Below are 26,525 nucleotides of genomic sequence, written 5' to 3'. Positions count from 1 at the left end.
GGTAGGGGACCATCTTTGAGAACCACCGGTAAGGACAATTTACAGATAAATTCAAGATAAAATCAAGATAAATTAATGGACAGTATGAATGAATTCTGTGGTGCCAAAACAACACAGTCTAAGAACATGAGGTTCTAATCCCTCCCTTAGTCAAAAGCTCAGATATCTAGGAGCTGATGGCTTATAAATAATGCTTTACAATTTTCCTTTTCCGACTTCTAGAGACTGCAAATTTAAAGTTATAGTCTGGGACAGGGATCTAATGTATATTGTATATTAAGAGCAAACACGTGTTTCAGAAGTTAAATGAGCAGAAAAGCCTGAAATCTTTTGTAGATATTGTAAAGCCTAATTAAAAATGTACTCTGGATAGATGGCCAACCCAACCTTTTGTAAACGAACCAAGAACTTAAGTCAAAGTCAAGATTTTTCTTAAGGAAAAAAAATTGAGACCACTATACTAAATAAATACATGAAGGATACAAACATTTCTATGCCATAAGCATTAGAAGGGAGCTCTTAGAAAAGTTTTTAAAACTGTTATTATCAAATACCCAATAAAAACCAAATAAAATTTTCAACCACATTTCCATGAAATAACATATTTGGCACAATGTAACTTATGAAGAAATCCTCCAGTTCTAATTAGTGCAAAATGTAAAAGGAATAATGGAAATAGAAAATCACCATTTGGCAAACACCTTAGTAATAATCATTTCAGGTGTGAATCACCAATGAAAGTAAAAAGTAGAGAGGTATGATGAAAAATAAGATAATTATCTGGCCACAAAGTATCTTCTTACAGAATACCTATTAATTACAAAGGAAAAACACAACTATGGGGGACAACTGTATCACCTTAACCAATAAACAAAATTAACATCACTGGTAATTGTATAAATCAGTATCATGTGCCTCCTGCTAAGCTTAATAATGTCACTTCTATAGTATTCTCAACCAAAACGTTCAACATTAATTGAATCATGGAGGAAATCATAAATCCAAATTGTGGGACATTCTACAAAATTACTGGCTAGTACTCTTCACAGTGTAATAGTTATGAAAGACAAAGATTTTGGAATTGTTTCAGATTAAAGAAAACTAAACAGAGACATGATAACTAAAATGCAACTGCATTAGATCCTGGACAGAGAAAGGACATTAGTGAGACAACTGGTGAAATCTGAATAAAGCTTGGAGATTAGATAACAGTATTATATCAACGTTAGTTCCCTGATTTTCATAACTGCACTGTCACTGTGTAAGATGTTAACACTTGGGGAACCTGAATGAAGGCTGTATGAGAATTCGTGGCAATATTTTTGCCATTTTTTTCCTCAGTTTGAAAAAAAAAAAAAAAAAAAAGTAAAACCACCTAAAAAGCAAAGCTAATAAATCAGAATACGGTCTTGTTTTTATATCATACCAAATTATTAATGTATCTGTGAAGAAACTATTACTGTTGACCCAGTCTTTCATGGGGATAATAAACAAAATGACATGTTCTAGGGTAGATACTGAGATTAAATAACTTAAACTACCACTGCTTCTTGCTAAAAGAATGTGATAAAGAAAAGCCAATAAAAATCAGAAATAATCTTGTATAATTCCTGCCAAACGTTTTTACTATAGTAGTTTTCAACTGGGAGCAGTACTATCTCCTTAATAACTGTTGAAGTTGCTTTTTGAATCGGTAATTATACACAGTTGCAGCACCGATGACATCACAATGGAGGAGGAGACCAGAAAAGCATGGGACTATCTCACCAATGGACTGTCTTATCCAAAATACTCACAGCACCCCTGCTGACACATGCTCGCTACAGGGTGGTGAAGAATGTGATAGTGGGCAACAATGAAGACTGCATTTGTTACAGCTGTTAAATGTCAGCCTGAGACGCCCAGATCTGCAGAACCTCCCGCTCAGGAAGGTTAAAGTGCCTGTCATAAAGTCACACACCCATTTAGACGACTAGCTGTGATTTAAACGGAGGTCTCCTGTGCTCCTTGAAGTATGAGGCGGGGGCAAAATATAAAGCAGAAGACGTTTCTAAATACGGCCATTCAGAAACATTCTCAACACCCGTGAATGAGTAGCGTATACACAAAGATGTTCGCTGCAGCATTTTTTTATACTTATTAAAAAAACTGGGAGCAACTTAAATGTCCAGGAGTTAAATTATAACATATCTCACCATTTTACTGGAAGAGTTAGAATAAGTTTAACAGCTCTCTTGTTAATAAACATTAAGTTACAGAGTACAGCTTTTCTGAATTTCTATCAGAACTAACAAAGAATTTTCATCCCTAATGGACTCACCTTTCAAATAAAGTTGTGTGAGTATATCTGTAGTACTAAATTCCTGGAAGTATAACTCCTGAGTCAAAGGGCATATGCACTTCTTTTCCACAGATATTGTCAAACTGCTCTCCAAAAAGGCTGCATAAATTTACACTCCCAACAACGGGGGAAGGAGCCTGAAAGAGTACTACAGACCCCTCCAGCCACAGGTCAAGCCTAATATGGGACAAGAGCAGAATTAGACTTTTTGTGACTGAAAAAAATACTGGGAAAGCTATGAGCTTGACCCAAGATGATGTTAAGGGGCAACTGAAGAAAATTCAAAAGATAGTGACTGGAAAAAAAAAAAGAAACTTGCATGACTATACTCACTGAGTTCAGTCTTTTTAGTAAAAAGGCTAACCTCATGAAGTCTTTTTATATTATCTTTTGTTTTAATTTTTAATTATTTTTATGTAAAAAGTAAAGCAATGAACAGTTGATTTTTGTTGTTATTGCCAAATGATTAGAAAGTTGTTGCAACACAAATTACCAAATCAGCCAACTTTTCCCTCACCGATTTGAAATGCTGCCTGTGATAAATACCTATGTATATTGGGATCTCTTTTTCAAGTACTTTCCTCAAATTCATCCTAGAGTGTTTCATTTACTATCATTTCAGGATACTTCTTAATATCAGAAATAGTTCTTCTGAAAACTGAAAAGCACACCTATAGGCTTCAGAATGCAAAGCTTCTTAAAGGACTGACCCCAAAAATAAAGCCTGGAATTCTATTATTTTCCTCCAAAAATAAGTTGGCATGACATATCTCCCCTTTTGTTCATCAAATGCAATATGGATATAACAGAAAGTCCAGGAGCTTAGTTAAAATCAGGCACACCTAGATTAGCATCCTGACCCTGCACTGGTTGCATGACCATGGGCAATTACTTAAAATTTCTGATCCTCCATTTTTTCACTTGTAAACAAATGTCCATTCATAGTGTCCTTTTTCCCATTGATATTCCCTTATCTCTTTTTCTAAGTATAGGTAATCAAAATTCAAGTGGATACACTTTTTAAGCCAGTAATTTGAAGAAATTATCCTACAGGGAAAAAAAATGAGAAAGTTCTCAATGTACTATTATGAAAAGATTTCTAGGATACACTGTGAATTTTTTTTAAGTCTGTATACTATGCTCTTTTTTCTGTAAAATAGGAGAGAATACCACTAAACATCTGTGTTTGTATCTCTGCGTGTGTGCGCATGCACGCATACACATAAAGACATTCTATAATTTTTAAATAGATGTAAAAATATTTTACTTTTACTATTTCAGACATGTCAAAAGCAGAAAAAGACTGACTCTACCTAGATAAGTAAAAAAAAAAAAAAAACTGAGGCCCCAGAAAAAACAAACTGTTAATAGTGTTAACTAGAAAATGAATGATTTTGAGTTCATGTATCAGAGGCTGATTCAAATGAGGTTGACTGACATTATATTTCTATTGGACAATGCTGTGTTAAATGGCAGCTAAATGAGCTTTTTCAGAGCTTCATGAGTCCTCCTTCAATTCCCTTTGTCTTATGCTCAGGAAGTAAGACTTTTCCCAGAGTGTTTCTTTTACTGGAAAACACTGCACACACCAGGCAACATGAAACAAGCAATAATCCTAAGAAGTGACTAGGAGGGAAATCTCTTACGTTTCCTAAAATTCAAATTGTACTATGAATCTTAACAAGAAAAACTGAGATGAGTACATTTTGAGATTCTCTTGGGGGTTAGGACTATCTTAAATAACAAGTGAAAAGCTTCAGGCAATAACAAAGTGTAATATTTTAGGAGCTTAGAACTTCCAGCTGAAAACTGCTTCTGTTTATGGCCCTTTCAAAGACAGTAAGTAGAAAAGTGGACCAGGAAGCCATGCAAGCACAAGTATGGTTTAGCAGAGCCAACCCTGATTATGCTGGAAAAAAAATACCTAGGCAAAGAAGAAGTCAAGAACATCCCAGAATTGAGTTCAGAAAGGTTCAAAGAGAATCATTTTACCCCCACAATGAAGGAATAAACCTAGGACCTAACAAAGAAACTATTTCTTTAAGAATGAGGGGCGTGTGAAGAAAACACAAAAATCAAGAACACTGTCTTAATTTTTTTCTCACTGCTTAAAATACCAGAAAATGCTAACTAATCTACACTAACAAAAAACAGATCAGTGACTGCCTCGGGCTGACTCTTCTCAGGCTGATGGAAACGTCTTGATTGTGGTAATGGTTTCATGTATACACTTGTCAAAACTCATCAAATGAAACTCTTTAAATGGATGTAGTTTACTGTACATATTATACCTCAATAAAGCTGAATGAAAATAAATAGGAAACAAACAAACAAAAAAAGCAATCACCATTTGCCCTGTGGCTGTCACAATGTAGCTGCCATTCCCTGTGCATGTGGGAATTTGCTCATGGCAGTTTATATCACCATAATTTTTACTGAATTCTGTGTACTTTTGGCACACACACGTCGAGTTTACTTCCCAATTTTAAATGTCCCCTAAAAGACTACACTATGATTCAGCATTGAAACAAAAAATTATGCTTGCAAAAAAGCACAGAAAAGCAGCAATGGGGAATAAGTTTGACATTCGTGAAGCAAGTATTTGTGCTTAGAAGAATGACCACAATTCCGCTTTTTTTTTTTTAAAGAAGACAACATCCAAGTACTAATAATGTATTGTATCATACTTTAAGCCAGCATTTTCTTCCTTAGTGGTAAATAAAATAACAATTTGTCTTAAAATTGATCATGTGGTAGATAGCATTCTAAGATGGCCTCCAAGATTCTAACACCTTGGTGTACACATCTTCTCAAAGTTATTCAACCAAATATTAATCTAAATGCTGTTGTGAAGGGATTTTACAGATGCAGTTAAAATCTCTAATCAGTTGACTTTAAATTACTGAGATTATTGTAGTAGGCCTGACCTAAAGAGATCAGTTCTTAAAAGAATGCAGGGCTTCCCTGGTGGCGCAGTGGTTAAGAGTCCGCCTGCCGATGCAGGGGACACGGGTTCGTGCCCCGGTCCGGGAAGATCCCACATGCCGCGGGGCGGCTGGGCCCGTGAGCCGTGGCTGCTGGGCCTGAGCGTCCGGAGCCTGTGCTCCGCAACGGGAGAGGCCACAACAGTGAGAGGCCCGCGTACCGCAAAAAAAAAAAAAAAAAAAAAATTAAAAAAAAAAAAAAAAAAGAATGCAGAGTGTCTCCTATTGTCCTGAACTGCCCATAGGGAAGACCACAGAGCAAGAACTCAAAGGTGGCCTCTAGAAGCCTCTAGGGGACTGAGTGGTCCATGACAGAGAGAGCCAGCAAGAAAACAGGGATGCCATTCCTACAAATGCAAAGAATTGAATTCTGCGAACCACCAGTGAGCCTAGAAGAGAACCATGAGCCTCAGATAAGATCACAGCTCTGGCTGACACCTTGATTTCACTCTGGTAAGACCCTGAGGACAGGACCCAGCTAAACCAAGGCCAGACTCCTGACCAACAGAAAGTGTGAGATAAACTGCTAAAGTTGTGGTAATCTGCAATGCAGCAATGGAAAACTAACCAGATGCCTTCTTAGATTTGAGGAAATATGGTTTATATTATTTCTCTTAAACGCTACTAATCTGCTCTATCATCAGAACAATTTCTTATACTTCACATCATTATGTGTTATTATTCAATTTCACAAATCAGTAGGATGAGGTGATACCACTCTCAAAACTTTACAGGCAAAAAAAAAAAAACTTTATAACATCTAAGAATTTATTTCCTCCATCAACTGGGCACACAAATTTAGTATATTTGCTTCTGTCTTTCTAAACCAGTGACATACCAAAAATAAATAAATAAGTAAATATCTCAGTCCTTATCCATTTCTAAAGGAATGAAAGTAAAGGTGAATGTGTGATAAGAAAAGATAATTTTTAGATCTAGCAAGGCCATATAATTTGGGACAACCATCTAGTTTCTAAGACCTCAGGGAACTCAGCTACTTAAAAAAAAAAAAAAAAGACTAATAGAAACCTGAATAAAGTCTGGAGTCTAATTACTAGAAGAAAAATATACACCCATAAATGGATAATAACACTTGCTCTGCCAACCTTATGTAGTATACAATTAAATGCCACTGAAAACAGCCTGAACTTCTATAGATCTTATTGTGTGCCAGGCACTGTTCTCTAAATAATACATAAGAAATAAATGTATAGACGATAAATATAGTACAGAATAGTGATTAGGATCCCAGGCTGTAGAACCAGACTGCCTGGATACAATCCCAGGTCCACTACTAACTAAAGGTGAGATTTTGAGCATGTTTAACTTCTCTGGGCCAAATTTTCAACTATAAAATAGGGACATTAACAATACTTACCTCACAGGGTTACAGTGAGGACTGAATGAGTTAATATATACAAAGGACATAGAAGAGTGCCTGGCACATATTAAGCACTCAAATGATGACATCAATATTATTCTTATAATAATACCATATTAACAGTTACCTCTAACAAAGGCAAACTGTGTATCTGCTGAGGATCCTGCCGGACTGTCCCCCTGGGTGGCTTTTAGTTTTATTTAATTGTATGAATCTGCCAGGGCACAGTTAAAAATTATTACTGTATTTTTTAACCTTAATGATATGTTTACAGGTTTGAGTATTAAGTCTGTTCCTCTGTTAAATACTAATTGAAACTTATATGGAAACATTAAAAACTGACATTCTAGGGCTTTGCTATGCAAAATATAGTTTTGAGGGCCACCAAATCAGCATCACCTAGAGGCTTGTTAGAAATGCACAAACCCGAAAGACACAGTGCATTTGGCCAATATAGTTTATGTTTCTTTTACATGGGAGGGATAACATTTCAGGCTTTTTTCTTCTTCTCTTAATACTCATTACTTCCTTTTCTGTGCCTTTAAGGCTCCTGGATGCTATTCAGTCTTTTCACAGCAGGTGAAACACTATTTTTCAGGATATTTTAAGGAGAAAATAACATTATTTAGGCCATAGAAGCCTTTCAAAAATATTATTTTATGCAAATAAAATACTAAAATGCAATATTCAAATTCAAATAAATATTGTTTACAGCTAATGTTGTTGCTTTATAACCAAAAAATGGCACAAGCCACCAAGAAGTGGGATTAGGTCACAACTGCAACATGAAAAACTGATGCCTATGACTGGGTACTGCTAATTAAGGTTACAAATTCAAGGTCTTAATCTTTATATGCAAGTACTTGAACTTTTGAAATAAGTGATTTGATATCACCTCATTAGTATAATACAGTGGTTCTCAAAGTTTGGTCCCTCGATCAACAGTATCACTTGTGAAATTGTAAGAATTATTACATTTTTGGGTCTCACCCCAGACCTACTGAATCAAATACTAGGTTTGTGGACCAGCAATTTATGGTTTAACAAGGTTTCCAGGTGATCCTGATGCATGCTAAAGTTCGGGAACTACTGGAATAGTGGTTCTGGTATAGTAAGTTTATACTAAGTTTTCCATCACTAGATTGAATGCAATTCCACCTGATCAAGTTTGAAAATGTATGAATGCTGGAAACAGGACACTAAAATACTGAAACCCAACCTTTACACCTGGAGACAAGTGCACCTATGACCAAGCCCATGAATTACAAAGAAATTATGTTATTTACGGCTGATGTAGTTCAAAGTTATTGCACATTTACTTGATTGTCTACTATGTATGGTTGCAGGGTTATTTATAAACTTTGTATAACCTTAAACTTTTTACAAAACTACATTTTCTTATAAGTATGCAAGCTTGCAAGGTGAAAATAAAACTTGTTTGCCTGGAAGAAAAAAAGAAAGGCAACCTGTGGTAGATAATGTGAAAGCACTAACAAGCCTAAGACTTAGAATCCTAAAATCTTGACGTAATTATCTGATTCCCTGTACCCCAACCCTAAATTCTTATTTACCAGAACTCAATTTCATTCAGGCATCTTTAGTCTTTAATAGAACATCATTCAGCACACTGCTCTGAGTGTTTGCATGTAACTTTTGATAAAATCTTACAAAAGCACTGAATTATAATTCTGAAAGGAGCAAAGTTCAAATGCATATAACTATGGTTACAAATACAGTATTAAAACACAACCAAGAGGAAAGAGAAAATCTTTCAGGAAACTTTTTAAAGACCCATATCCAGGTTTAGCTCTTTTTAAGGTTAACAAAACAAAATTTAAAACTATTTAAATCTCCTAATGAATAAAAATAATAGTGCACAGATGCCAAAGCTACGTTCTCACTTTATTTATTAAATGTACAACACCTATAAGTAAACTAGCTGTGTAAGAAATAGTCCAGTACAAAGTATGAGAAGGAAGGAAAAAGTAATTTTTTTTAATGACAAACACCATCTGAGCAAACGTACTCCACAGATATCCACTGACTTAAATAATTTATATCTTAGAGACTAGCAAGTGTCAATTATCAAATTTTCTGCTATACCTTCCAAGCATAACAAATCATAGGTTTTCAAGTCCTAAATAATGTAATTCTGAGGCTCATCCCCTAAACAAAAATCTCTTTCGAAAGATTTAACTCTAACTACAAAACACATGTTACATATAGAAAAAAAGTATTTATAAAAATCACTTTGCTTCATGATCTTTTAGATTCTACCTAGAAAGATTTCTTCTACTGCTAAAGATGTATCTGGGACACCTGTCCTGATGTTGATACAAAGAGCAAGACTAAATTTAATAAAAAAATGCAGGTTAGGGGCTTCCCTGGTGGCGCAGTGGTTGAGAGTCCGCCTGCCGATTCAGGGGACACGGGTTCGTGCCCCGGTCCGGGAAGATCCCACATGCCGCGGAGCGGCTGGGCCCGTGAGCCATGGCCGCTGAGCCTGCGCGTCTGGAGCCTGTGCTCCGCAATGGGAGAGGCCACAACAGAGAGAGGCCCGCGTACCACAAAAAAAAAAAAAAAAAAAAAATGCAGGTTAGTGTAAGTTAGTTAAATCACAGGTTTAAATTTCATAATTATTTTGTATAAGGACATAAACTTGGGAACGGCTTCTCCATGAGTCTGTTCATCCTCTTCCTTCTAACATCTGTACAGGATGAAATCCTATTGTTTTCCCCTCCTACCTCAGTACCACCACTTTCAATACAAAGCTCCTCCACTGAAACTTAGGAGGCAGGAGCACAGTAATTAAAACAGAGACCACAGAGTCACTGGATCTGGATTTGAATCTCAGGTCTGTGCGTTCAAACGCCTAGCTACAAGTTCTTAGAAAATTCTGTGAATCTGTTTCTTCTGCCATAAAACAGACTGATTAGTACATATTTCATAGGCACTGCTGTGAAGAATAAATTTAAAAAGCAGGTAAAATTCCTTAGCACAGTGCCTGACATACATCAAACATTCAATAAGTGATAACAAGGATAATCAAAACAATGACTGTCAACAGAAAGAGAAAGACAAATACCACATGATATCACTTACATGTGGAATCTAAAACAGGACACAAGTGAACTTATCTACAAAAGAGAAACAGACTCAGGCATAGAGAACAGACTTGTGGTTGCCAAGGGGCGGGGTGGGAGGGGGTAGAGGAGGGATAGATTGGGACTTTGGGGTTAGCAGATGTAAATTATTGTATATAGAATGGATAAGCAACAAGGCCCTACTGTACAGCACAGGGAACTATATTCAACATCCTGTGATACACCATAATGGAAAAGAATATGAAAAAGAATGTATATATATGTATAAGTGAATCACTCTGCTATACAGTAGAAATTAACACACATTGTAAAACAACTATACTTCAACAAAATAAATTTAAAAAAACATGACTTGTCAAATTATTAATTGATTTTATCAAATTATCAAACCTATATTCTTATCCTCTAGATTCACAACCCTCTCCTAGCTAATTCTTTATAAATAGCTGGGGGCAGCTCTGAGGTAAAAAGCAGTCATTATTGAGAAAAAGAGACCTAGTAGGCAACTTCCTCACCCTCCTTTTCTCCCATGCTTCACTAGCCTCAGTCATTATCCATACTTGAGGGTAAGTAAATACATACTCACTCAGTTTGGGCCCAAATGTAAAGGAGATCAAAAGCCTTATTTAACACTTGTACTTAATGACAGCTCATCTATAATGTAAGACTGATACCACACGTTCATCTTTCCAACAAGCTCAGCACTAGAATGGACACACAGGTGAAAAAGAAATCAACCAAAAACATCTTTCAGGAAGTAACTGTTGGATCAAGTCTCATTAAGTGAGTCAAGGAAAGAAAGGTCGACTTAATGCATCACATGCACCAAGTATCTAGGCCGTTTTACTTCTAGGATACACTTTCTAGAAATGAAGAAATAAGGTCACATGAAATATCTATCAACTTTTGCAACTGGCCTCTAATTCATTCAATAAATATTCACTGAACACTAAGCACTCACTTGGAAACAAAGGTGACAAGATAATATCCTTTTCTTGTAGAGCCTATTAAAAAACCTTTCCAGTTTGTTTTTCTCTCTTCCATTCGTTAACTTAATATATGCCTACTATGTGGCAGCAAATGTTACAGGCATTTGGCAGAAGGAGATATTTACTGAAAAGATGAATAAGATAGAACCCTTGTTCTCAAAAAACTGACAGACCAGTAAAAGAGAAAAATACAAATAACTATGTTCAGTGCTATAAAAGTCACATAGATACTGTGGGTAACCAGAAGAAAGAACGAACTCTACTCACATTAACCAGGACAGGCTTCCTAGAGGAGATGATATTTAAGTACAGTCTTAAGAGATAAATGTTTCACAGATGAAAGGGAAATAATACTCCAGGCAGAGGAAATAGCAAAGTACAGAGACATACATAAAAGCATATACATACACACACACACAAATATGCATATGTTGCATACAAATGGATATATAGTTTTTAGATACAAGTGAAGGATGTCAGTATTTATACAGAATCTAACTGGCAAAGTACCTTATACTACAAAGATAACCAAATGAGAAACAGCTTAACGATAAAGCAAGGTTTCCTAATCTTGGCACTATTGACCTTTTGAACCAGATAATCCCTCGTAGCAGGGTGCTGTCCTGTGTACAAAGATTATACCTGGCCTCTACCCACAAAATACTAGTAGCACCCTCACACATACCTCTCCCCCAGCTGTGACCATCAAAAACATCTCTGGATATTGCCAAGTGTTCCCTGAGGCTACTGCTATATGCCAGGCAACGTTCTGTGCTTCTCACTGATTCTCATTTAATCCAACAACATAGTATCCATGAGGCAGTTATTATTTTCCCCATCTTACAAATAAAGAAACTGAGGCCAAGAGTTAAACAACCTGCCAAAAGTCACACAACCAGCCCGAACTGAACCCACACAACGGGGATTCAATCCCTACTCTAAGCACCGTTCTGTTGTCTCTTATTCATGCCTCAGCTTTTTTCATCAGATACTTGGAAAGTTAATATTTTGAATCTTATCTAGAAGTAAAAACTAAAATTATCCACACAAGTGGAAGTTAAATTAAAAGACTCCCAACCTCAATTCAGGATAACTTAACAAGTATTTTTTTAAGCACTGACTGTATGCATGTCCCGTACCAACTTTGGGAACTAGAGTGGTTCAAAGAAAAGAAAACTACATTTATTAAGGATTTGGTATTATCTTTTCCATACATTCTCTCTCTGAAATCTCACAACATCCCTGTGAGGTAGGTATTACCTTTTTTTCAAGTGAGGAAGCTAAGGCTCAGAATAGAAAAGTGGTCCCTGACCTAAAAAGGCTTACAATTTAATTGCAGATAAAAAAAAGTAGTTTTTTAAAAAGACAGAGAATAAGCAAGTGAAATATCTCTGTTAACAACACATAGAAGGTGAGAAGTTAAAAAAGAGCAGAAGGAAAGTACATAGTTAGATTAGTCAGGGAATACTTCTCAGAAGAGGTTTCTATTATCCCCTTTTGGAAATGAAATGGATGAGCAAAACATGATAAGCTGGGGAGGAGCAACACTTCTGTAAACAATGTGAAACAGAAGTATGAGGACTGAAAGGAAAGATCTGTGATAGCCAACGTAAACAGTAAGCCAAGGAAGTGATGGAGTAATAAGTCTCCCTTAAAGTTAAGATCGCCCAATAGCTGGAGACAATGACACTAGTCGTGTGCTTTTAGGGTGTTCCTGCCACAGACGCTCTCAAGCACAGCAACAGGAATGAATGCAAAAGACCTAAAGGTGAAGACTGGTAGGGTTGGTTAATGGAGGCTTAGACGTATGAGTCAAACACCAAATTTCATAAGAAGAGTGATGGGTCATCTACTTTGCTTTATGTATTTTGTCTCCTTCAGCCAAAATGTAAGTTTCAAGAGGGCAGGGATTCTAATGTTCTGTTCACTTAAATCAATGCCTGGCACAGTAAGTGTTTAGTAAATATCTGCTGCTGAATAAAGGCACTATTCAAAATAGTGACATATTCAGGAACAAAGGTCACAAAGACCTTCAGCAAACACACAAAAATAACAATAATATTGTAATATTTATTATTATTGCAACAACTAACATTTATTGAGCACTAACTCTGAGCCAGACACTGTGATCCATTATCTCAATCCCCTTAACTACCTTTTTAGAGAGGTAGGTACTATTATTATCACCCCAGTTTTACAGGTTCACACACAGAATAAACAACTTGACCAAGGTCACAAAGCAGCACAGCTGGGACCTGGGTCTATCAACTACAAGGCTTGCCTCTCAACTACTATGTCACATATATAGAATTACAAGTATCCTTCTAAGGCAAAGCTACGGAAATGTGGCCAATGAGGAAAGACAACAAACCAAAACCAAAAAGAAACTCCAATGTAGTCAAAAACCATATGTCCGCCCCCTCTCCTAGCAGGTACTGTGGATATTTTCCCACCCTAGAATACACTGATTATCCCATACAGATTAAAACTTCAATGGTTTAAAGAATCCAGATGTTGAAAAACTAGGAGCTAGAGTCAATCATCTAATCAACATTTCAAAGGGTGGTAGATAACGAGTGGTAACACCCCGTGTCCACAACCCAAAGAAATAACAGGGTGTGACCTCTGACTAAGGCTGACCTCAAAACTTCCTGACCCATTCTCCCCAAATCTGCCACTTCCCTCCCTCCTTCGCTCTGCGTCTCTCCCCTCCTCTGTACATCCCATCTCTCCTCTCCTACTAAAAGGCCTTTTCAAAAACTTGGAAATTTTGTGTTTCCCACTCTCAATTTCTAACCTAGTTAAGTTAAAACTTTTATATTTCTCTAAGGAAAAGAAGTCTACCTGTGTAATACTCCGGTAGAAAAAAGGTTCCCTACTCGTTAGAGCAGCATTCCAAAAGTTACGTTAGTCAATGAAGAGACCACCAATCACGCAAAAGAAAGCTGATGACCCGCATGTTTATTTATATAACCTGGTATCACAGACATAATAAATAAACAGGAAGAAATTAAACTCACTAGAGATTATGCTCTTCTCCCATCTATCCACTAACCTATTCATAATTGTAATTCTTTCTGAAAAATCTCTAAAATGGAAAGAAGCTAACTCCAGAATTATAACTCCAATCACCACCGAGAGAAATATTTAAAATAGTGACTTTGTTTAAAAACTAGAATATCCATTAAATTAACTACTTAACCAGAGATTCACTAATATATAAGTCAATCTGATTTCTGCATTTACACCAAAATCTAAAGCAAATCTGCCTTAAAAGAAAAGTTAAAGAATGAGAACAAGAGTTGGCAAGACAAACAGTGCTATGGAACATATCTCAATCTTTTCTTTCTGCCTTTGGATTTTTTTCATACACTTATCTTAAATATACAGTTCTATTAGATAAACAAACTATGAAGGCATAGACAAATTGTTCTCAAAGTAGAAATACTTTCCAAATACAAAAAACTATCAAGAAACATTTATTTCTTGAATTGGCCAATAGAACATTGATTATGTCAAGTTTGAAGGAAAAGTTATTTCTGAAAACTGATCCTGTATTTAATAAATATTAAGCATGAAAAGGGAATATCCAACCCTCCCTCCCTCACTCTCATCATTTTAGGAAAAGGAGAAAACTAAAAATTTAGTTAAAACAAAATCCTTCAATAAAATCCTTCAAATAAAATTCCTTCAATCTTAATTTGAGATGTAAGGATACAAATAAAACTTATTAAACTTCATGATTTTTTTTAAGTTTTTTATTCCCAGTGTTAAAGAGATGGATAGTTAAAAGACTGGATAATCCAATTACATCCTGATATTTCTAAATGGACAATTTAAACCACAGTCATTTTCAGAGATAATAAATTGTTCAAAAAAGAGTCCTTTCTGATCTAAGCACTACTGAAGTCTTTAGGGATGAATTCAAATTCCAGTTATGTTCAAATCAGTCTTTCTTTTCTATAATAAGCACAGCAGTTCTGCCATTTCTTTACTTTTTAAGATTTTTTTTAAATAAAAACATTAATGAATGATACACTGTTTCAGAGGCTTTTGAAAACACGGCAGAATTACTTCAGTATTATTTGTCAAACTCAATGGCTGAATTTAAGTGTTCGGCAATATAAAGCCTGACTTTAGCCTTCTGTCTCTGTCACACTTTAAAAGATCTTTAACTTAGTAAGTTAACAGTGATGGGTCACCTTACTATATGCCAGGCACTGGAAGAGCTTTGCATATGTTTTACATGATCTCATTTAATCCTAACAACAACCCTGTGTAAGACATGTGCCCATCAACAGGTGATGAAGTCGACAGTAAAAGGATAAGTAGCTTGTCCCATGCCACAAAGCCAAGAAAGGTACTGCCTAACTAATGAGTCGTCTGCCTCCAGAGTATCAACGTATTTTATGAGGGAAATGAGACATGAATTAGCAACTGTTGCTGGCTCCATGCATGCATATTTTCAACCATTAGATAGTTACAAATTACCCACCATTATTAGTGAGACAAGTCCTTCTCAGACCTAGAGGATGTCATGCAAAGGTCTATTACTACCCCTTACACTACCCTGAAAAGCATGCCATCCTAAAAGTCTCATTAAGATATATACATTCTTCCAAAAACAAACAAGCAATCTGTCTTGACACTTCACATTTGGCCTAACATATATTGATGGGTTCAGTATCTTCTCCTATGGTGATCCTCTCAGAGGAAAGGCTAAGTGATATTAAAAATATTTTGTACCACTATCTTTTAATATTTCCTAAATTCCACAGCAGTCATGAAGGAGCATCTAGCAATGATACACGTACAGAGACACAAAGAGCACATGCTGCCTCCTGCCTAAAGCCACCCAGATTTCCAGTAGCTAACCTTCAGCTGGAAAAAAGGGCAGAGGTGAAACAGCAGAGCAACAGAAACTGCAAAGTATCTGACTGACCTACTAGCTAGCCCTTAGATGAGGGGAAAGAGCAAACAATAAGATACCAAACAATAACGTCTCTTGCCCATTTTCTTTTATTATTTTTCAACTACCTGTATTGCAGGATAATACAACACAAACATAATATTTTCTTAGTTTTAGAGAAATCAATTGTTACTCAAAACTTTTTAAGGGAACATTTTAGAAAAAACTGTTATACACTGGTTTGTCACTCAATATCCAGATCAAGTACAGATGTTCCCTCAAATATTTCACAGTTCTGAAGGTAGAACAGGAGGAAATTTTAAATATACATGTGTGTAAAGGTATAATTATTAGAAAATATATATCCCATAGTGTTCAGGAAATGTCATGTAGATTTAGGAAACACACTCTAAACACATTGTGAAAGGGATCATTAGACAGTATCAATGAGGTATCATAAAAAAGTAGCAAAAATCTAAAACTACACTAAGGCATAAGACAGACTGGTTTGACACTCCGTGGGGAATTGTCATCTGTAATGACAATTCAGCTACACTAAAAAAAATAAATAAATGAAACCTAATACACCACTCTTTTCCCTGGTCCACTGAAAGTGTCACCAATATAGAATATTTCTATTCGGATAGAAGGTAGGAGATAGGAGATGGACACCTTGTGTCTTTTAAATTGCCACTCACCCTTAAGCCTGAAATAAAAGCAAGATTCTTTTAAAAAGCAAGGAAAGAATCCTCTCCTAATGAATAAAAAAGCAACTTTAGGGCTTCCCTGGTGGCGCAGTGGTTGAGAGTCCGCCTGCCGATGCAGGGGACACGGGTTCGTGCCCCGGTCCGGGAAGATCCCACATGCCGCGGAGCGGCTGGGCCCGTGAGCCATGGTCGCTGAGCCTGCGTGTCCAGAGACTGTGCTCCACAACGGGAGAGGCCACAACGGTGAGAGGCCCGTGTACCGCAAAAAAAAAAAAAAAAAAAGCAATTCTACAGTGACCTTCTTTCTAAAAGGTATACTAAAATTGTCAGGTTATGTAAAATTGTCAGACCCCTTTTTTAAAGGAAGAGGAACTGAAGTATCAATTATATATGTAGAAACATTATATAAAGTAAAAGCAGGTTTGAAACTAAAAAGTGGTCACTATTGCAAGACTAACCCCTTCCCCTGCCATAAACAGGGGACTCCTGAGATAAATAAGATTTATGAAACCAGGGTAAAAATATACCACCGTCCAATGTTGACATATGAAACAGATGTTTTGATATTAGCTATGATGTAAAATTGCACAAAGTGAACTATCCTTTCTAAACAACACATTTGAGATTTATTTTTTGGGTGAATCTATTAACCCATGCTACATTTACCCTTAAGAACACAGCAAAACTTTTTAAAGTACAGAGTTAAATGATTTAAGTGATCTGGTAAGATATAATACTTGAAATTAACAAAACAAAAATTGTGGAGCCAATAATTCTACACAATGAATTGGTCATTGCAAAAGATCAAAGCTTTAAGAAACAGAAGTATCAAACCTTAATGTTCTTATAGTTTGACAAATATTTTCATCTGATTCAAACAAACCATCAATACTTCTAATTTTACATCTAAAGTAAATGCTTTACAACTTATTTTCAGAAGCTTTCAAAATTATACTCACAAGTTCCTTCAAAGATACTTCTGGCCATGATACACGGCCAGTATATCACTATATGATATCTTATATGGTATGGTATCTTTGAATAAGAAATACAAGTAGTCCTACTTTTTAGCTTCATCACTTTATAGATGGCATTGCCCCTGCTCCTCAGTCCACAGTTTTCATCACTGTGGAGGCAAAGGTACCTTGAACAGTAGACTCTGTGCTTTATTCAGAATCATTTTAAGACTGCCTCCAAGGAACACATCTCACTTAGAAAACAGAGACCAGCTAAAAGAGCCAGTCCCAGCTTTGTAGTGGAATGGAGCTCATGCTGCATGTTGGTGGACTTGGCAGTCAGTGTTCTATACCAGGGGTCCATAAACAACGAGCCAAACCCAACCTACCTCCTGTTTTTATATATAAGGCTTTATTAGAACACATTCACATTCATTCACTTACATATTGTCTGTGGCTGCGTTCAAGAGCACTTCAAGAGCAGAACTGCATTGTTGCGACAGAGACCATATGGTCCACAAAATCTAAACTATTTACTATTCAATAACTGGCCCTTCACCCAAAAAAGTATGCCAACCCCTCCTCTACACAATGAGCTGCCGGAGGCAACACAAGACTTCTCCAAAAACCATCTCCAAGTAAACGAATTGGGCTGCTGCTAGCCTAGGTGTGGGGTTTTGGGATCATCCGGTGATAAAACACACAAACACAAACACACACCCTCAAGGCTCTTTAACCATCCCATATCAGTCCCAAAGTTGCCAAGGCAGAGCACACGAGGTGATCACTCCCTACTACCAGGATCCCACCTTCCCCACTTGTCTTCACTAGTAAATCATGTTAACCCCAAAAGGCTGCCCTTTAAAGTTCATCGAAACATGATTTCGCCTGCATAAAAACTGTTGTGGAAAACACAGGGCGAGGAGAGAAGGCACTCATATGGCATATATTCCAGATCCTAGAACCACCATAGATCTAGCTCCCTGTGTAAACAGCTGTGGCCCGGAAGGTCCTGCCATTTGAATTATCACTCTTAAGAAGAGGCCAAACAGGCTACTAAGAAGGTGAATTGGAACTAAGGAACACAAAAAACGTGTGGATATACATATTCCCTACCTCACAATCCTTAATCCTTGTTCGTGTCAACACTAAATGCAAGTTTCACCACAAAAAGTTTAAATTTTAATTTTTTACAAAATCAGTCTTCCAGTGTCCATAAATGCTTCGAAGAGGTCTGAATTTTTTTTAAGTGCCAAGTTGGTTTTTGTTTGTTTGTTTTTTAATAAAAAGATTTTTTTTAAGGCATTTTCGGCACTGCTGTGCCAACACAGGGACATCCCCTCCATTGTATGGGACACAAAGACACACACCAACTGCGAGCAGGGGAAGCAGCGTTCTTTGCCAGCTATTTTTAGCCCCACTTCGTCATGTTAGAGACCAAACTTAGCATAATAATGAAAGGCAAACTTTAAAAACATGAATTTGATGAAACAGACCTGTCCTTTTATGTATAAGTTCCTTAACACTGAAATCTTATACAGTCTTCTGAACTTAATCTCAAGGGACCTATATACCTTACAAAAAGCTTGTTAGTGTTTCAAAAATAATCATCTGCCCTAAGACTGAACTGGTGCCCATGTGTAAAGGTTGTTCCTCCTCTTTCAATTTCAACCCTTATTCACTTTTAAAACAGGAGAGTCTCATCCATTCTCCCCTTCCTGTATCTTTGCTAACTTTAACACATTCCCCTCCCCCAAATACCCATTTTTCAGCTCTCCACTCTCCATCAGCACTATAGAGAAACCTTAGTACTTTTATAATGACTCCCAATTCTACATTTTCAGCATATCACTCATTATTTTACTGTCTTAAGATTGCATTGGCATCCAACTTTAACCCTAAAATTTAGTGTCCAAAGTCCACTGCCTCATTTCTGAATTACTTTTTATAAGAAACCACTAGCACCATACCAACATACTGGAAGCACCTTCTTTTTCACCCCTCCATCTGTACAGCTCTTCAATGACTGTAGTGTAAAAATGTTAGTTCTCTAGAAAAACAAAATCCTAATCCAGGTATAATGCCTCTTGGCTTAAAATACGATTTCTTCTCAATGGTCTAAAACTACCCTCTCAGAAACATTGTTCTCAATTCATTCTTTGGGCTGTAAACATGTATCCACACAAACACAAATTGGCCCTAAGCCTACTCAACAATCTCCCTCTGTATTCCCATAAGCTAACTTCCTAATTACATTTGTCCCTCACCTCCTCCAATTCCAAAAGTCTTAAACACTTTATCTCCACCTGTTCTTTTCTTCCTAAAAAACACTTTCTCCTGGCTCAGACACTCCAATAAGTTCTGTATAGTCCAACATCAACATTTCCCTAGTGAAAAATGTACAAATACATTTACATCTATAAGGTACCAAACAGTAACTGACGTACAGTGGTCGTAGATAAAAACTGGTCCATTCCCCCTTTTCTATAATTTTGTGCAATCTGTGTTTCACTGCCTCTGCCACCCATAAGCAAAAGCATCTCAAAGGCAGGGACCCACAAATGTTCTGTTGTTTCTTTGCTACCCAAATATACGATAAAACATTACCATGATTTTTAACCAATCTATAGTCAAAACAATACAAGTCAAAGTTGTAAGCAACTCTGATGAAGTATAATCTACGCTCAAACTAGTTTGTTGGTCTGTCCTGTTTTCCTCCCCCAAAAAACAGCCTATGCAAGGCTAGATTTCTCTTCCTCCTATTTTTGTGAAGTATGGGATACATGACTTCCTCAAGGTCACAAAATAACAGATCTAGAGACATTTGTTTTTGATTCCACGCCTAACATTACATCCACTACTCAATTTTTTTTTTTTTTTTTTTTTTTTTTTTTTTTGCGGTACGCGGGCCTCTCACTGCTGGGGCCTCTCCCACTGCGGAGCACAGGCTCCAGACGCGCAGGCTCAGCGGCCATGGCTCACGGGCCCAGCCGCTCCGCGGCATGTGGGATCCTCCCGGACCGGGGCACGAACCCGTGTCCCCTGCATCGGCAGGCAGACTCTCAACCACTGCGCCACCAGGGAAGCCCCACTACTCAATATTTTGATGCCAGTACTTATTTAAAGTAGAATTTAAGGTTCCTAACAAAAGCATAACAAGGAAAAGGCATATAAAGAAAAACAAAACAGCTGGTGAAGTTCCAGAGGAGGGCAAAGTGATCAAAAGGATGGAAGAAATTATTCCAAGACAAAAAGTCAGGAAAGATGATAGTAAAGAGGAACAATCAAAATCTACAAACCAGGAAAAGACGAACTCCAGCCTGTTCTAGCAATTCTCAAAACACAAACTTGGGATGTGTCTTGAAACTTTATAAAGAGACAGGTTTGGGATATAGAAATGAACTGTTGCATAATTCAGGAGCTAATAAACTTGCAGAATTCATCTCTTCAAAAGAGAAAAAGTACAGGATGAAAAGTGTTTGAGAAAGTTTTAAAGAAGTTTAATCAAGATCCCAAATGGAAAAGTTAGCATGGATAACCCCAGGCTTACATTCATTCCCACAAAGTTTCTCTCGGCAGTGGCTTCAGAGAGTGTGAGCTCACACCGTTGTCTGGAGGGGCCATACTTCTCACTACTGCCTGTGTTCTGTTATATAAAATTCCACCCTGTGCTTAACCCTAAGGTCTGTATAAACATATGAAATGTCAATTACTTTCCTGCGCCTTAATTTGGCACTCTGAGGGGATACCTAAACTCCAAATCAAAGATTTTATAGACTTCACCTTTAATATAAAGGAAGAGGAAAAACATCATTCTTCAAAGAATTAAACATCAGAAGTTTCTCCTCATTTGATAGAGAAGCATGAAATAACTCAAATAAGCAAAGCTTCAAGTCATTCCAACAAATAAAAAACTGCTAGCAATCAGGACATATGCTACTCAAAAAAAAAAAAAAAAGCATTTGGGTAAGGAAAAAATGTAATACCTTTTATAAACTGGTTAAAGTACTAAATGCTCTCCCCCAAATCAGCTGTGATCAAAAGAACTCAGAATTTCCTGAGTAACTGAAATGTTACAGTGTCTTCCTGATACGCAGGAACTGCACCCAGGAAATGAGAAGGTAAAAAAAATTCCTGTACCACTCGGTACTGAAATGAACTCTCTCAAGGAAGACTGGCAAAAAAGAAAGTAATTTTACTTTCAGGGGTTCAAAGAGTCAGGGGTTCCTACTTGGGAACCAAATAAGAGTTGCCCAGAGACAAAAGCTACCGCGCTGTTTCCCACCGGGTGTACCAGGAAAATGTGTAGTACAGAGATGTCCCTTGTGCGCACATAGGCTCTGGTTTCCTCAATTTCCTTTTGCCAATTACTGGCCAGAAAGATACCAAGTGTCCACCCTGGAGGAAGACAGAACTCCTCGAGGAGAAACCTGTGGGCTTGCGTATCACACGTACAGAGCGCTAAAAGGTTACAAAACACTGGACTGCCGGATGCCTCTCCCCGCAGTGAGGACTAAGGTACCCCTCTCGTCTAGACACTCCCAACACTCCTGGAAAACACCGGCAAAACTCCGGAGGACGCCCCAGCATCCTCCCCCTTTCTATCCCTCCATTCCCTTTCCCGAGGCCACTCACACTTTAGAGACGAGCCGGGCGCTGAGAAAGTGGGGTGCTTCCCTTCCTCCTTGGGACTCAGGCGACAGCTGCGGCAGGCTCCGGCGCGTTACTGAGGAAGAAGCGGGGCTGGGATCGCTAAGCCGGCGGCCACCCGGGTCTCTTCCGCGCCGCCGGAGCAGACGAGGCGGCGGCCCCGCTTACCTCCTCTTTTCCTCTTCCTGGGTCTCTTCAGGCTGGGTCTTCTGCCCGTCCCGGGCCACTTCTCCCCAGACAGTCACGTTTGGGAGGCTCCGGATTTTGTTTTTGAAAAGTTTCTTCTGGGCGGAGGCTGCGGCCGGCCCCCCGGGTCCCCCCCGGCCCCGCCGCCCTCGGGGCTGGGGCGGGGGAGGGGGTTCTAAGAACTCCTCCCGGAGTCCTGCCGAGGAGCCGGGGGGCCGGCGACTGGCCGAGAAAGAAGACCCCCGAGGGGGCGGAGGGGAGGGGGCAGGGAAGGAAAGGACGGCGGCGCCGGTCCTGCTGTCCCCGCCGCCCCGGCCTCCGCTTCACATCGGGGTCCCCGCCCCCCCGGTCGGGGGGTGGTTGCCGGGCTTGGGGTCCCGGCTCATACACTCCGGGGCAAGATGCTACGGCCCCGGGCGGGTGGCCGAGGCGGCGGCGAGGTGGGGGACCCGGCCGGCTCCGCTCGGCGCCGCCCCCGCTCCCGGCTCCAGCATGTGTCGCTGCGGCTGGGACCCCCTCCCTCCACCTTGGGGGTCCCTCGCCCCGCGCCCCGGAACGGACAGAAGCTCCGGCCCCTCCTCAGCGTCCTCTCACCGCGGAGCAGCCGACTAGTCCCGACCCGAGGTAGCCGCCTCCCTGCCCCCCAGCCGCCGGCTCCGGCTCGGGCTCGGGCTCCGGCGTGTGCAGCCGCCGCTGCCGGCCGGGAAGGCGAGGGGGGGAGAAGAGGGCTGGCCGCGGCTCCCGCTGGCCCAGGTTAAGGCGGAGGTCTCGGCGGCGGCCAGTGCAAGGGCGCTGGGTCTCTCGGATGCTCCCTCGCTCTCACGCTCTCGGCGGCGGCGGCGGTAGCGCCCCAAGCTCAGCTCGCTGTCTCCCTCGCTCAGTGCGGGGCTCTCGCCTCACTCCAGAGAGAGGGGCGGGAGGAAAACGGCGCGGACCGATGACGCAAGTCACCTAGCAACCGCTCTCTTCCCCCCTCCCTTTTCTCTCCGCTCGGAGGCTTCCTCCGCGGGCCTTTTTTCCCCTTTCCAACCACCCCGCCCTGGGCGCCTCTGGCGCGCGCGATGACGCTCCAAGGGAAGAGGAAGTCGGGCTCGGCGAGCGGGTGGGTGCGCCTCGGGCCGCGGGACTCGCCGCCGCTGCCGCCGCCTCTACGGCCGCGTCAGAACTGAGGAGAGGAAGGGGAGGAGCCGCGTGGAGCCTAAGCTGCCGCCTAAGCTTACCCCTGACCCGAGGGCAGTGGAGAGAGCTTGCTCCGTAGCGGTTTCCTTCAGAGCAGGTGGTGACTGCTCCTTGGGGAGCAAGGAGGAGGCCCAGGCCGCGCGGCCATGCTCGGGCGCGCATCACCCGAAGGTGAGGCATTTGGCCCCAACGGGCCTTCGAAAAGCCCGGCTGAGCGAGAAGTTATCTTACAGCTTGATCCGCTGCACCTGCTCGAGGGAGCGAGCGCCCCACCCTTCCCGCCGTGTGGGGCGAGACCCAGCGCCCGGTAACGCGTGGTCGGGCCGAGCAAATGTTTGATGAATGAATGAATGAATGCCTCCCTCCCTCGTGGAGCTCAGAGGAGTTTTACGGAAGTGCAAGCGCTTTGTAAACTGCGTAGCATTGTAAAGATGAGAGTTGTAACACATCCCTCTTCCCCCCGTCCCCCTCCCCGCAAGGAAATAGGGGTGCGGCTTGAGTGAGGAGTCACAACCTGAGTCTTTAGTGAAAAAGGAGGCGAATTGCTGGGATGAGGGAAGGGAGCCATCCTCCCGGAGAGTGTGGAAGGATTTTTTACTTTTTCCGGAGGAGAATTTAGCAGTGCCTCCCTTTCAGGAATCATTCTTGCTTGTGGTTTGGAGCTTTGGAGAGCTGGTATTGGTTGTTAATCAGTGTCCATTACCGTCATCAAGAAATTTTGGCCTGTGTTTCAGGTCTGACTCAAAGGCTATTTCCTTTCCAAAATATCATTACCATTTAGGCAGGTCTTCCTACGGGTGTTATTCTGGAAAGTAAATCAAAGTAAAAAAAAAAACTCATGAGGTTGAAAGGGGGTTTCTCTAGGACAAGAAATTTTAAGATAAAAGGATTTCAGAATCCTCAGAAATCTGTCTTGAACCTGTCCTGGTGAATAGTGTGAGAACGAGATAAAAGCAGCAGTGATGAAAGGAAGCAGATTCCACAGTTGGGTCTCCGGACTCTGGCGCCCCTTACCTCGTCTGGAAGCAGCAGTAGTGGCTGGTACAGGTCTTTCCACCTCAGGGGGGTGAGGCGCAAGCGTTTATGGGCAGATCTGGGGAGCTCAGAGTTCCTGACACTCCTGCCACCACCATGTGCAAATAGGCCAAGGAAACTTGTAACTGGGTAAAATCCAAGGGCTCATTTTTATTAAAATGCTGCAGTAAAAGTGATGGGAGGAGGGAGATGGATATTGCCAAAGCCAGAAGAGACTCACAAAGTAGCGTCTGCCCAGCTACCCTTCATCCAAAGCTCCAAGAGCCAGGTTAACGCTCCTACTTTTCAGCTACCCTGGATTCGACTCTCTTCTCGTGACCAGTCCTTGCCAGGTCCTTCCAAATAAGACTCGCAGGAAATCAAACCAGCAAGTGATGGCCCCACATGGCTACCAAGTAAATCTTTTTGGATTTTGTTCCTCTTCCTAATTTTTTGATGAAAATGGCAGGAGTAAAATACACAGATTGAGGGGATTTTGTAAAGCCAAGCACCTCAGATTTTAAGTTCTGAGAGCTTTGGATGAAAAGAATGCAAACATCAGAGCTCTGCAACCCAGCAGAGGACGCCTCCAGAAAAGTGTGGAACCACGTGGAGCTTTTCAGCAGCCTGATCTGTTTTCGTTGTCTCTGGCTCCACCAGAGAACTTTGGTGCTGAGAGGCAGAATGGCACTCAGCCACCTACTGATGAAGTTACAGCTGCCCTAGCTTACTAGGCAAGATCCACCCACTTCACCCAGTATGATAACTGGAGGAAACAGCTGGAACTGGTGACGGCAGAGAAGGAAGTTCATACATTTCCAACTTGGTCTGCATCTCTTTAGTTCTTTTACTTCTTACTAATTCAGAGGAGAAAACAGTTGGTTCATTCGCAATTCCAAAAAAAAATGCGAAGTTTTAGGTAACAGCGTTCTTTGCCTGGTACATCAGTTTGTATGATAAAGATCTTCATACTCTGTTAAAATATAACAATGGGATATTTGTATAAGGTTCTTTTCTGCTACACTTGAAAGTGAGCTCGTCTGAGAAACTATTTTATCAGTTTTATTATCCCACATCAGTAGCTTTTGCTGTCAAAGATTTCATAAGCTAAATTTTCTAGCAAAATTTCTTTCTAGAAATTCCATCTACAATTTTCAGTTACTTTTAGCGGTTTTATTGTGACATATGCATTAAAATGCATAAATCAGTTATTCAGTTGTAATGAGTAACTGTAAAAGAAACCTCCATGTAACCAACCAGGTCAAGAACTGGAACACTGCCAGCACCCCAGAAGTCCCCCGGTGACCTTCCTGAACACAACTCTTTCCCTCCCTTTTAGAGGTAACCATTATTCTAACTTTTGTGATAACCATTTCCTTGCTTTTCTCTATTGTTTTATCACAAGCATGCATGCATCCCTAAACAGTATATTGTTTGGTTTTGCCCTTTCTTGGAACAAAATAATATGTAACCTGTTGTGCTTACGGCTTCGCTCAACATCGTTTTTAATCCATATGTCGTTCCTATAACTGTAGTTTGTTCATTTTAATTGTTGCATATTACAGTTTCTATTGTAGCAATATGCCGTCATTTATTAGGCATTCTATTGTTGATGGATATCTAGGTTGTTTCCAGTTTGGAACTGTTCTAAATGCTGCTGTAAATATTCCTCATGTATGTATTCCATCACATCTCTGTGAGTTTCTGTATGGTGTATACCTGGGAGGGGTTACGTGTATTATAAATTTGAACGGATCATGCCGCGCTGTTTTCTAACGTGTTCCACTCACGCCCACTGTGTGTGAGCCTCATGGCTCCACACCCTCAACCACATTTGGTATAGTCAGGCCTTTCAGCTTTGCCAGCTTGGTGGGGGTGTATACTTATCATTGTGGTTTTAACTTGCACTTCCCTGATTGCTGATGCTATTGAGGACCTTTTCGTATATCAACTAGCCATTTGTATTTCTTCTTTTGTGAAATGTGTTATCGTTTTCATGCCTAATCACTGAGATACCCGATTTTCCAATATCCTTTTATAGTCCACTTTTGAATAATATAGTTCAGGTAAGGTGATACTACCAAATGAGTTACATTTGGGACAAGTTCTTTCCAAAATAAGGATA

At 39.9% G+C, this 26,525-nt stretch overlaps 1 protein-coding gene across 5 annotated transcripts in view; it reads right to left on the bottom strand.

Annotated features, from left to right (window-relative positions):
- The window catches only part of FBXW7 (F-box and WD repeat domain containing 7), a 209,254-nt gene extending 186,980 nt beyond the window's left edge, over nt 1–22,274 (bottom strand). For 3 of the 5 annotated variants that reach the window (XM_082605570.1, XM_082605572.1, XM_082605573.1), the window contains exons 1-2: nt 22,190–22,274; nt 22,007–22,097 (exon numbers count right to left, since the gene is read on the bottom strand). The gene's annotated coding sequence lies outside the window, so the exon portion shown is untranslated. Of the gene's footprint in view, nt 1–22,006; nt 22,098–22,189 lie in introns of those variants that run through there. The other 2 variants (XM_082605569.1, XM_082605571.1) reach the window with 1 other exon arrangement.
- Between the last annotated feature and the right edge of the window lie 4,251 nt (nt 22,275–26,525).

Source organism: Mesoplodon mirus (assembly GCF_964341445.2).
Source record: "Mesoplodon mirus genome assembly, chromosome: 2".
Taxonomy (NCBI): Eukaryota; Metazoa; Chordata; class Mammalia; order Artiodactyla; family Ziphiidae; genus Mesoplodon; species Mesoplodon mirus.
Note: the sequence above shows the minus strand (reverse complement) of the source record. Positions and strands in the feature narration are given on the sequence as shown.